General features: G+C 37.4%; 1 protein-coding gene across 2 annotated transcripts in view; it reads right to left on the bottom strand.

Moving 5' to 3' along the window:
* LOC145669764 (uncharacterized) overlaps positions 1 to 7,801 on the bottom strand; it is a 66,389-nt gene extending 58,588 nt beyond the window's left edge. For both annotated transcript variants that reach the window (XM_081738103.1, XM_081738107.1), the window contains exon 1: positions 7,648 to 7,801. The gene's annotated coding sequence lies outside the window, so the exon portion shown is untranslated. The remainder of the gene's footprint in view (positions 1 to 7,647) is intronic.
* Between the last annotated feature and the right edge of the window lie 5,112 nt (positions 7,802 to 12,913).

Below are 12,913 nucleotides of genomic sequence, written 5' to 3'. Positions count from 1 at the left end.
ATTACAAGTTAATGGGGAATCCGAACCACCACCAGGAATTTGTATGTCAAAGGGTCGTCTGTTAATCATATAGCAATTCTTTTAAATATAGACCCCAGGGTGACTTCCTTGCTAACTTTCTTCCAATGTTTGTTTGTTAATACTTTAGTTTCCTTTGTTAAATGGCTCAGCCATAGATCGCTTACATCTGGTATATGGGATTTGTGGTTCGATCCCACTCTTGGCAAATGGACTTTGCTGCGAACAAACATATAGTGTTTTCTTTTAGGTTCTTCCATTTCCTCCCCACCTTTTTCACTTCAACATTTCGTTGGTTACCATTATCGCTGTCTGCGTTAGCCTCAGGAGATAATCCTGGAACGATAAAAAAAAATTGCGCTCCCTAATCGTAGCTGGAACTCCGTTAACAAATAAAATTACATAACTGTTCCAACGAAGATAGGTTCTTACCCATTTACCAAACCTATATAATGGTACTATTAGGCTAGTAGGGAAAAGTGATATTGCCAGTTTCTGTATAGTTTAAAAATTATGGAATGGAGCGAGGGAATACATTGAGAATTAGGATAAATGATACCACATAATTACTTCATTAACAAGATAGATGTGCTTGTGAAAGTCAATTGATCTCTCCCCACTGACCCTTGACAAACCCAGATGAGAAATAAATAATTGTGCCAATTATTCTGTTAGTTTGTACAGAGTAAATTTTCTCAGCTATCCTGGTATTGTTTCTTTAAAAAATAAAAGAAGACACTCTGATCTAAAGACGACTAAAAGGCAAGAAAGAATCATCCTTGCAAACGTTTATGTTTAATAGAGCCTTAACTCACTATTAGAAGAGGGAGGAATGGCGCGGTGGGTGATTGAGCGCTCACCTCTGATACAGGGAGCTCGTGATACTATCCCCGGCCACGTAAGTTTCTGTAACATTCTTTTATTTATAATTTTCAGATACTTTTATTTATAATTTTCATGTAGTCTGTCATTTTCTTCCAAGTTTATGGCGTGAAATTTGCACTGGAAAGCTGGACACCTGAATTTGATGTGCTTAATGTAGCAATGCGAAGATAGTACAGAGGAAGCATTAGAGTAACTACTTTTTCTGTCACAAGGGAGACTCTTATGTTCTTCTCTTCCCAACTTCTTCAACTTAGCATGGAAAGATATACGTACTAACTAACTAACTAACTAACTCTATGGCCTATGGAACCCGGAGGTTCAGTGCCGCGTTCACAAAAGCTCTCCACTGACTTCTATCCTTAGCTAATTGCATCCAGTTTCTACTTTGTATTCCTATCTCTGCGAGATCCATCTTAATATTGTCCTCCCATCTGCGCCTAGGTCTTCCTAACGGTCGCCTTCCTATGGGTCTACCAGTCAAGACTTTGAAAGCGTTTCTACTTTCTTCCATTCTAGCTACATGACCTGCCCACCTAAGCCTCCTAGACTTGACGACCCTAACAATGTTGGGTAAACCGTATAAACTATGTAGTTCCTCGTTATGAAGCTTCCGCCATTCCCCATTCTCGTTCCTCTTGGGTCCGAATATTCTTCTCAGGATCCTGTTCTCAAATACTTTCAGTCTATGTTCTTCCCTCAAAGTAAGCGACCATGTTTCACAACCACACAGAACAACAGGCATGATTATCGTTTTATATATTTTAAGCTTCGAATTCCTCGACAGAATTCGCGACGACAAGAGATTTTGAACCGAATAGTAACATGAATTCCCTGCTTTTAGTCGACATTTAATTTCTTCGTGAATATGATTTTCGTCTGTTAATATTGATCCTAAATATTTGAAAGATATACGTACACGTAGACGTATTGTTTAAGAAATATATATTACAATTTTCAACTGCAATTTCAGGTTTGATTAAATTTTGGTTTTCTTTTTGAGGCACATGATTTAAACCGAAAGCGCAACACTTGGGTTATCGACATGCGGTACTTCGAGTATTTACATTTGCAGTACTATTCAAAATAACTTATTCTCCAACCTGAGAGAGGATATTTTTGAGTGTTAAGTTGGAGGACAAGCAAACAGTATCAACTGCTACGAAAACACCAAGTTTTATCAAGCAGTTGTTCTAGGGGGAAATAACATGACTTTCAAGGGAACTTGGGCTTTTTGGATACTAAAAGCAGACTAAAAATCTTCTTTAAGAATATAAATCATTTTTAACTCAACATACATACATACTAACCTTTCTTACAGCACCGAAGAGCACGAAAATGCAAATATAAGGATCAATTATACAGAAAACGGAAAAAACAATTACTAGGGTACATGGCAAGCATATCTTAAATATATGAACAAATGCTTGTTTATGATTGGCTAAAACTGAAAAATGTAAATAAATCCTTATCCCTGATTGGTCGAACGCCTGCCTGATATTTAAAGAGAACTTCTACAAATATATTTGCTTTCTTTTATAGTTTTTCAATAACTATTTGCCAATGGATAATCAGAGTTTAAATATAATATTCTTCCTTTTTAAGATATTGAGATATTTGTAATTACGTGTAAGTATTACGGGATTATCCGAAGAACAGTTTGGTTGCGGAGTGATTTGTTACAAGTTGCGGAGTGACTTTTGATCAGTTTTTGCTCGGAATAAGTATTTATATAAGCAACAAAGTCAAAACAACTTTCAATGAATTATTAATTAATTTTTCTGATTTATAATAGACTTCAGTTAATACATTACTAGATAGTTTCTCTTCTGGAACAAACAAAAAATTACTCCAATTTTTGAATGTGTGCCATTTTTCTCAAGAATTTCTTGACATCTTTCGAGGCTACATATTCAGTTAATACGTTTTCTATTCTTCTGTCGATCTTATGTACTGACGTCGTGTAAGTTTGCCTTCAATGTGTTAAAGTTCTGCTTTTATATAGGTAGTCGTTGTACACACGTTTTACGTTTTATATAGGATACGAGTACTTCACCAAATAGTACACATTAGGAGTAGACTTACTTAATGATCTGAGTCTGTGGTTTCACCGTTTAATAATATTCGTAATGTGTTGTTGATTCGAGCAGTTGCACATGGAGATGTCAATACTGAAAGTGTTTAACTATAGTTCTACAAAATAATCTAAAAACCTTCTCAAATCTTTCGTGATGTGGTGCATCTTCCATAATAGAAAACCACCAACCATCGACATCATCTACAAGGAGACATGCTAGAGCAGAACACATTCTAAAGAGATCCTCATCTCTGGAACTGATTTATAGCGATTTGTGAGTAATAATTCCTGAACCTTACTCCACAAGTACTGATTAAAATGGAATTACGCCCCCACTAATGTGCGTTTCCCGGAACAGTGTTCTTAATTATCGCAGCTTGATCGAAATCCAATTTGATTAATTTCGGATTCCAATCATTAATATTAGCCTTCACCAAACTGAAAAAAAAAATTCTGATACGTTTTACTATCTTTGCTGGTAAGAGGCCGAAGATTAAAGAGGCAACATTTGCTTCCTCCAAGTTACTTTCGATGTCTGCTTGTGTTGTCTATAATTTTGCAAACTGCTGAATACAACACTTAAATGTTTGATCCATTAAAAGCGTAGAGTGCTCAGTTGTACACTGTCTTCCATTTGCAGTGAAAATATTAGCATTCTTCCTTCTGCTTTGTCTCATAATCTATTGTCAGAATATATACTCACATTCCACGGTGGTACCGCAAATGTCCCACTATCTAACGGAAAATTTTGAACAGTACCGCAAATGTCCCAGAAAAATGTTTTCTCATTGCATCGCAAGTGTCCAGTACCGCAAATGTCCTAATACCGGTTTAAACCAGATTGAGGTTTGAATTTAATTTAATCAGACCATTGATTTATAGTATGTAAGTGATAAAATAGGTATTCACTAATAGCACAAGTTAACAATAATTTTAAGGATATACAAAATGTGGTGCTTGAGCTTAAACTTCAAAACTGGAATATAAGTTCAAATTTTGGAAACATTTAAACTCTATTAAAATAAGTTTAATTCTTTACTTCGTTGATATAAACAAGTGTTATAGGCTAATACTTAATTTTGATGATCTATAGTAGGACTTGTGCAAAAATATTTCTTTTTCTTAATGAAACATGATTTTATTCAAAGTGTAACTTATAGGAAGCAAAGAACATATTTTTGTTTCTTGCTTTCTATGATGTTCGTTGGTTATAAAATTGCCCATTGAGTACCATTTCAATTTTTCTCTTCAACAATATGTTGGGAGGGATGCTCCAGAAAAAGGGAAACGCTGAGTATGAAATGATTTTTTTTTTTTTTAAGTTTACATCCCACGGTTATGAGGAGCTGATGAGAGGCGTAAAGTAGATACATAATTAATGAAGGGGGGAATATGGGAGGAAACGGGAGAATCCCAAAGAATACTTATGAACACGATCTCGACTAATAATAATATCAAAACGGAAATTGCTCACACTAGAGGTGAGTGTTCTACCACTGAGCCACCTTTATTATTAATAATAGAAAATAAGTTTTCTTTCTACAAAAATGCTCTTTCTGCTACAACCCTACGAAATATTGGCACCCTCTAAGGGCACATCACGATTTTATTATGAACAGTATTGCGTAATATGAATACCCTATGATCAACGGTTTAGTGAGTGTTATACAGAAATTCTGCTGAAGAAGTATATATTATCCCCTGTTTGTGTGTTCGTCCAGGAGACATGAAATCTCAAAAACTAGTTGATGGGTCACCATCAATTTTTGCCAGCGTATAAGGGATCAAAACTTAGAAATCAAAATGAAATGAAATCTTTTAGTTTAATATTACATGATTATACACGGTAGGCGAAGGGAGACGGATGATAAAATGCAAGTGAATGAAGATGGAAGAATTGGTGGAATGAAAATATTGGAGAAAACAGGAGTATCCCGAGAAACCTCACGGACCCGAATATAAACTTACTTGATTGGGGATCGAACTAGGGACCCCACGGACAAGAGGTAAGCCCTCTACCACTGCACCACTATGTCTCCTAGGTTAGAAATCGACGTCGTTGACGGAAGTGATCCATCCAATTGATCTGAAGCTACAGACAACTAGAAGGCATTCCACTAAGAGCTTATGGGCATTATCCTTGCTTCATAGACTACCCGCAGTGATGTTGAGATTAGCGGGATAGTATAACGCTCAGGATGCTACATACTAATTTGTTCATGGTAGAGAATGCTAAGTTGAAACAAAATTACTTTGTACTCGACAAATGTAAAGAATTATTTATAAATATTTTCTTCCTCAAATATTCCTTCATGTTACTAAACATTTTGAGTGGAAAATGAAGGCTGAGGGGATATACAAAAATTAAAACTGTGTACGCTGTGTGTACGCTGTGATATTCCTACTTATTTAACTATTTTTTATTTCCATTTGTTGATTGAAAACTAGCCTTCGCCATCAGAGATGGGGTTCGTTTGTCAGTCACATGAGCGGCATTAAAGTTAAACTATTAGTGACCCTTTGCTCAAGAGATAAAGACTACTTATGTTACAATCATTTGTGAACACAGTTCAGACTTCGATTAATTCAGCCCTCAAAAAATAATTCAGTTGAGTTGATTTTGAGTTTAACGTCCCGTTCAACAGCGAGGCTATATGAGACGTGGACCTACTGATTAACGTGGAATACGAACCACATGAGCTCCCGCCGGGAATCGAACCCGGGTCTCCCACGCCACTTCAAAAAATAAATAAATAAAAATGAACTATTTATAAAGTTGGACGAAATTAATGTTCATAATTGACCAAATCTTGTATTGTCATTGCAGATAAGCATGAACGTAAAATTGAAAGAAAACAAGGGCATAACAAGGAATTGCAGGATTGAAGAAGAATTTTGATGTATTTTCGATTCAAATACTTGTTTCTACGATTAAAATCCTGCCTGCGGTAAGTCATAAGGGAAAGCAATTTTCTCGATTTTGTGTTTTTGGATCAAAAGATCCAATATATTTCAGGCAAAAATTTTCTTGTACGCTTTACATCTATTACTTAACTCAGTATGATGTACTTATTCCACAGAAAATACGAAAACTCGATTTAGAGGCCGTTCAAAAATTTTGTAGGCTTCTGATCCGAAACTAATTTTTGGCCAAGATTGCAATCTTTTCATCCATTTTTGGTTTTCCTAAAATTCCTTTTCCTGATTTATTCAAATATGATTGACTTGTTAAGAAAATATTTTTTTCGAAGGAGAGAAAATGCTTTCTTAGCAATAAAAATCATTTCTTGAATTTAAAAAATCAAATAAACTCACTGTTTTGTATTCTATGCATTTTCATTTATTTTATTTGAACTCACATTTCAAAGTACTGACTGCATTTATAATCAAAGCTTTAACGTTTCAAACATAAGTTAAAATAACATTAAAAAAAAAAAACAGGTGCAGATATCTCCGGGAAAATTATGTGGAATATATCAAATCAGGATTGTTTACAAAATATTTGGAAATTTCCCGATAGATGCAATCCTGAATTTGTTAAGAGTATTACAAAAATGGAATAGTACTCTTTCGTCCATCGGAGCCGCAGTGGCTCAGTGGTAGATCATTCACTTCTGATGCCTGGGTCCTTAGTTCGATCCCAGCTCGCGCCAAGTGAACTTCGTGGTGGACAAACACCGTGTGCGTGGGGTTCTTCCGTTTCCTCCCACTTTCTTCATTCCATCATTTCATTCATTTCTCATCATCACCATCTCCTTTAGTCTAGCCGGCATAACCGTAAAACCAAACATTTCATTTCATTTCATTTCATTTTTCTTTCGTCCATCTTTTCTACTTTTGATTGCCCGTTTTTATTTTTTAAAAGCTCACGGAAGACATAAAGGGCCTTTGATTATGACAATGAGCATCGTTATTGAGCTGCAATCTTCCTTAGCATGGCCATTTTGAACTTAAGGGTCTTCACTACAGCGAATTAAACTACCGCTAATTTTAGAGTTTTTCTATAATATCTTCAAAACAAATAAAAATATTCGAAAAGTAGAAACGCAGTGAGCTAGACAATGCGATTTTGCATATGATACCTTTACCACAATTCACCTATCTGCTTTTGGTATGACGCTATTTACAGAACCCGCCAAAAATGCTGATTCTACCTACAGTTGCAAATCGAAAGCAGATAGAGGAGGTTGTGATAACGGTATCACATGCAAAATCGTATTGCCTAGTTCACTACGTTTCTGCTTTTTGAATATTTTTATTTGTTTTGAAGATATTACAGAAAAGCTCTAAAATTAGCGGTAGTTTAATTTCGCTGTAGTTAAGATCCTTAAGTTCATCCAGCCACACGTGATGAATGTCAGAATGGTACCTCAGACATAAAACGTCCTCCGATTTTCAAAAGAGCTCATTCAATCCTCCCTAACCCTAAGAAAAACTGTGTTCGTGAGTATGATGCGATAACACTAAAGTTCACAGATTCTTAACACTGTTCACTGACCAACACAGAATTCGTTGCCAAAGATTTTTCTTTTTCTTCTTTTTTTATTTTAAATCAACATTGTTGGTTATGTCACAGCCGTCCAGTAATCACAGATTTCACACTTGAAAAAAAATCTCACAAAAAATAAATACAAATGAGAGGTAACTTGGCTTTAATTTTGTTTACTTACAAGAAATTGTCACTTGTCGGGGGTAACTAAGGACGCGTGTCACACACACACACTACCACAAGCACCGGCGTCTCTTATCCAGAGAGAATCTGAAGCAGATGCTGATAAGAGAACACACGCACCAACTGAGTCCGACTGTCTCCAGGAGTTTCCCATTTATATCTCAACGCAGGCTCTGGTGACCCACTCTTGGAATCGGAGATCATCTTCAGCCGAAAGGGATGCCTCTGTTGTGGAAACCCCCCTCCCAATAAATGTCTCTTCCGATTCACCCCTCCCACTATCCTTTCTCGAGCGGGCAATTTCACTCTCACCTTTTCCCATGAGCCTGTGCGTCGCTCAGAGAAAGGGAGAGTGTAATGTGTAATGTGTAATGGGAGGGGAGGATACATACACACAGCTAAGAAGAAGATACATTGTTAAGAAAATAACAAATACAGTCAGCGTCTTTCTCCAATGGTGTGTGGAGCTCCCATTGCCATAACGCTCTCTGCCAGTCACAAGCACACGAGTTCACAACTAACAATTCTTGAACGTTCGAGCTGTGATTTGCACACTTACATATTAATAATATCTCCATAAATGAATCTACATTAGTAATTTGATTTGTTTGTATTACTCAGATGATGCTATACTATATTGGATGCACTCTTACTTTTACTGAGCAATGAGGAGAGTCCGCAAAGAAAACCTGTGAATATAAAGAATGTCATTTACTAAGATGACTTTGTGCTTTATGTTATACTGCAGAGCAGGTTAACAGCGAGAATCCCCTGTCCCTTCCTGATACACATTATCTTGTCAGGAATTGGAGTTTAGCGTCCGTTTTCAGCAGCGAAACTGTGTAAGACTTGAATCTGTCTACAATTAAAGTGGAATCTGAACCATCATAAGGCGTTCATATTTCAAGTGTCTCTCACCGGGAATCGAACCCGAAGCTCCATGCACGAAAGGCTCGCGTTCTAGCCACCAGACCAGAACAACTCATACAGTCTGCGACGAAGGAGGTAGCATATTTCATATAAATTTGAATGAGGATTCGTATTTTCGTCGCCAAGTGAACTTTGTGGGGGACAAACACCATGTGCGTGGGTTTTCTCGGGGTTCCCACGTTTCCTCCCACTTTCACCATTCCACCATTTCTTTCATTCCTGAACATCACCCTCTCCTTTAGCCTAACCGGCATAATCGTGCGACGTTAAACTTAAAGATTTCATTCATTTTTATTTATTTTTTTCATTCATGGTTCTTTCAATCCAGGTCTGTTGAAGACAAGATATAGGATATGGGGAATGGTATATTCTGTGAGAATTGATCTTACATTATGGTTTGTGCGGGCGCCAGCTGCACCGGACTCAACCCAGTCGTAGTTGAGTGCACACGTTACTAGTAGGTTCTGTTCTTCAAAACCTGGCCGGGTTCGATTCCCGGTATTGACACTCGGTGGAAAATGTGTAACAGCTTTTTCATTCCAGCCATCTTGAGTGAGGTTTTTCGTGGTTTTTCCTCATTCACACCAGGCAAATGCCGGGATGGTACGTAACATAATGGTTCAGGCCGCTTCCTTCCTTTCCTTTCCCCAGGTAGTGTGATCGCCGAGGGATGTCATCCCTCATACGTAACGGCCTAAGTGGCCTTAGATGCAGAAAGCTCAGAAATCTAATTCCTAATCCTAATCCTCATCTTCATAACCTGGCCGTTGGAGCAGGGCGTAAAAAAGGTAGATGAATAACCAAGAGACATTGATAAACACACATTAATTACTTAAAGATATATACAATGTTGTAAAACATTATTTAGTGCATTTGGTGAAACAGACAGAAGGTCTTATAATTACAAAGCACCGCAACTGACATTTGAACTCCCCTCTACAGGTGTCCCGAACTTCTCTCCAATTACTTGAGCCTCTCTTTCCCGCTGAATTAAGATGAGCATCACCTTGTGCCACCATGTCTCATAAAAGATAACGCTACCAGATGATTTATGTGTTTTTAACCACAAAGAAGCAAGCTTGCATGATCTAGAGAGGCAGTCAATTAATTTCCCATCAATATCGAAAGAGAGAGAAGTAAGAAAGAATCGTTTAACCCCCTGAAACGAAATCAGATCGACAATGATATTGAGCAAGGTAGAGCAAACTACAAGTTAGTCAAAAGGCTATTTATTGTAAGTTACACGATCTCCTTTTTTTTCTCGGGGCCTCTTGGCTCAGTGGAAGAGCATTCATATCTGATGCATGGGGTTCTTGGTTCGATCCCAGCTCCCGCCAAGTGAACTTCGTGGTGGACAAACACCGTGTGTGTAATTTTCCTCGGGGTTCTCCCGTTTCCTCCCAGCATTTCATTGATTTCTCATAATCACCATCTCCTTTAGCCTAACCGGCATAATCGTGGGATGTTAAACTCAAAGATTCCATTTCATTTCATTTTTCCTTCTTTTCTCCGTTTGTTGCCTTATATAATATATCATAAATTAGACAACGTGGTGAATATGATAGCTCTTTTTCCAATAACTTTGAAATTTTTGAAAATGAAATCTTTCAATTTAAGGTCCCACGATTATGCCTGTTAGATTAAGGGAGACGATGATTAAAGCAAGTGAATGATGATGGAAGAATTGGTGGAATGATAAACTAGGAGGAAACGGGAGTATCCTGAGAAACAATATGGACATGATGTCGATCACAAACTTACTTGGGCTTGGCGATCGATCCAGAGACCCCATGCACCAGAGGCAAGCGCTCTAGCACTGAGCTACCGGCCTCTCCCTTTTGAAATAAATGAACCAATGGAAACATTCTTTACGTTGGTCTTTTGGGCTGGAAGAATTAAGTAAGCCAATAGACTATAGATGTGATAATTCCCCCCCCCCACACACACCTACGCTGTGATTATGAAGATACACCGCTTGCCTGGAGGGGTGGCTCAAGAATTAGGACCTAGTTTACAAGAACTGAACAAACATAGTTTCAATCAGGGGCGGATCCAGGACAGACTTTTAGGGGGAGGGGTGGTGGGTTGTCATACTGCTACTTTTAAGGGCTCCAAACTTTGGGATGGGTTTTATTAATATATATAAAATAAAAAAGTTTGCTCTTCCTGGACCCGTTCCTGGTTTCAATACACATATATTCACTTTATACTTCAATTAATACTCCTTAGATGACCAAATTCTTGACTGAGCCACGTGTTTTATGTAGCTACTTAAGGTTTTGTGTTTTAGTATAACTTACAGGGTAAAGGTCTGAAATAATACCTTATGTTCGTTCTTATGCTGACCTATTTTTATATTTCTTGGTTTTGCTGCAGAATAACGTAGAAGTTCCAATCCGTTTAGATTCAACTAAAGAAATTTTCTTTCCTAGTCGTAGGTCAGAGTCCGTGTTAACTGTTGATTCTGTCAATCATAATCTCGCTGTTGTATAAGAATGAAAAAGACAATAACTCACCTCAATTAAAGATACGAATGAGGAGAAATCTCGAGGAAATAGCAAACAGAAGAGCAAAATGAATTAAACTTTATTTGATTACCCTTTCCTTGTTGCTAATTAATATTGTCTGCCATCCCACCAAGCATGGAAAGACAAAGAGTCCCTAATGAAGCGGGCGATTGGGACTCGTGTGGCCAATGGCATCCACGGATAAAAGCTAGCGAAAGCGTTATGTCAAAGAGATGAATATATCTATTGTGACATACAGCCAACTAATAAAGGGAAATTCTGATAATGTAGGTAAAGTATTGTAATCACAAAAGCTTTCTTTTATACATTTACTATCACAACAGAAGGTGGATAATCATTTCCTGGAGGAGATAGGGGCTTCCACGATTCAATGAGAAGAATCTTAAACAAGTCTTTGAAAAATTAATTCACTGTCACATATAGCACGTTCAGTGCATAACGGAATTAAATCCACTTTTCATCATTTTTTGACATATTTTGTCTTTAAGATCCTTATCTGCATCTCCTTCTAGAGCTTCAAAGCTTTATCTCTAAATAGCTCTTAAAATTTACGAGGATGATTCAAAAAGTAATGGCTCCAAGCCCATTACTTGGCCAATGGCCCATTACTACTGCATATATTCTGAATTGTTTATCATTAATCCACTGATGTTTAAGTTATACAATGTCACTTGTTTCACCTTCCTGTCTCTCCTTGTTCTATAGAGTAATGGAGCAATCGATGGCATCCAGTGGTGACGTCCTGTTGAAACAGTGGGTTGTCGTTGAATTTCTGACTGCGGAAGGTTGTGCGCTCAGGAACATTCATCACCGGCGACTAGTCGTAGATACATCATTATGACATCATTATTATGAAACGAATAGTCAGTCAATGGAGTATCGCCACAGGTCCTCTCCTCCGCCAAAAATTCAAAATTGTCCCATCTACCTGCAAAGTGTTGTTGACATTCTGTCTCACCCTGCCTATAGTCCGGATCTTGCGCCTGTGACTTTTGGCTCTTTCTCAAACTTAAGGATCACCTTCAGGGCCAACGTTACAGTTGTGACGTGGAGGTGAAAGCAGCACTTCGGCAATGGTGACGCCAGCAGCCACCACAATTCTTCGGCGACAGCACGAAAAACCTTGTTTCGCGTTAGCACAAATATGTTGCCCGTTGACTATGTTGAAAAATGATGCTACCATTTGTATCTGACATTGCAAGCTTTCCACTGATACCTGTATTAGTGTTATCTGCAGTGGTGCTATTCTAATCTTTTAAAAAACGGTTCTCTCTCTCTTTATATATATATATATATATATATATATATATATATATATATACAGGGTGTCCCACCAGCAAAGTGCCATATTTTGAGGAATGCAATCGATCGAGATATCGATGAAAAAACCACTTTATGTTGTTCACATTGTTTCGAAGGTACATATCTCGAGAAATAATGAAAACATTCAAAAACGTGTTGCATATAGGTAGAACATGTAACAGGCATCAGGGGCCGTTCACATATTACGTAAAACTGTTTACGATCAATTTTACCCTCTCCCTCTCCCTTGTCACACTTCGTAATACAAGGCTGAACTCCTCCCTTTGAAACGTAACGCTTTTTGATTTTTGTTTTTCACCAATTTTGCTTATTTTGGGGATTATCATAATAAAATAAAAAAAAAATTTAATGGCAGAACTGCATTACAAAATGCTTGTATTTTGAATATATTTGAAGTGTTGTTTCGCCAAGAAATCAAAGTATTAGAAAGTGGTTGTACCGTATTTTAACCCCTAAGGTTGTTTAATTAACCAGTCTTAATTC

Source organism: Thermobia domestica, chromosome 2 (genome assembly GCF_964235325.1).
Source record: "Thermobia domestica chromosome 2, izTheDome1.hap1.1, whole genome shotgun sequence".
NCBI lineage: Eukaryota > Metazoa > Arthropoda > Insecta > Zygentoma > Lepismatidae > Thermobia > Thermobia domestica.
The sequence above is the reverse complement of the archived record's forward strand: the minus strand, read 5'-3'. Positions and strand labels throughout refer to the sequence as shown.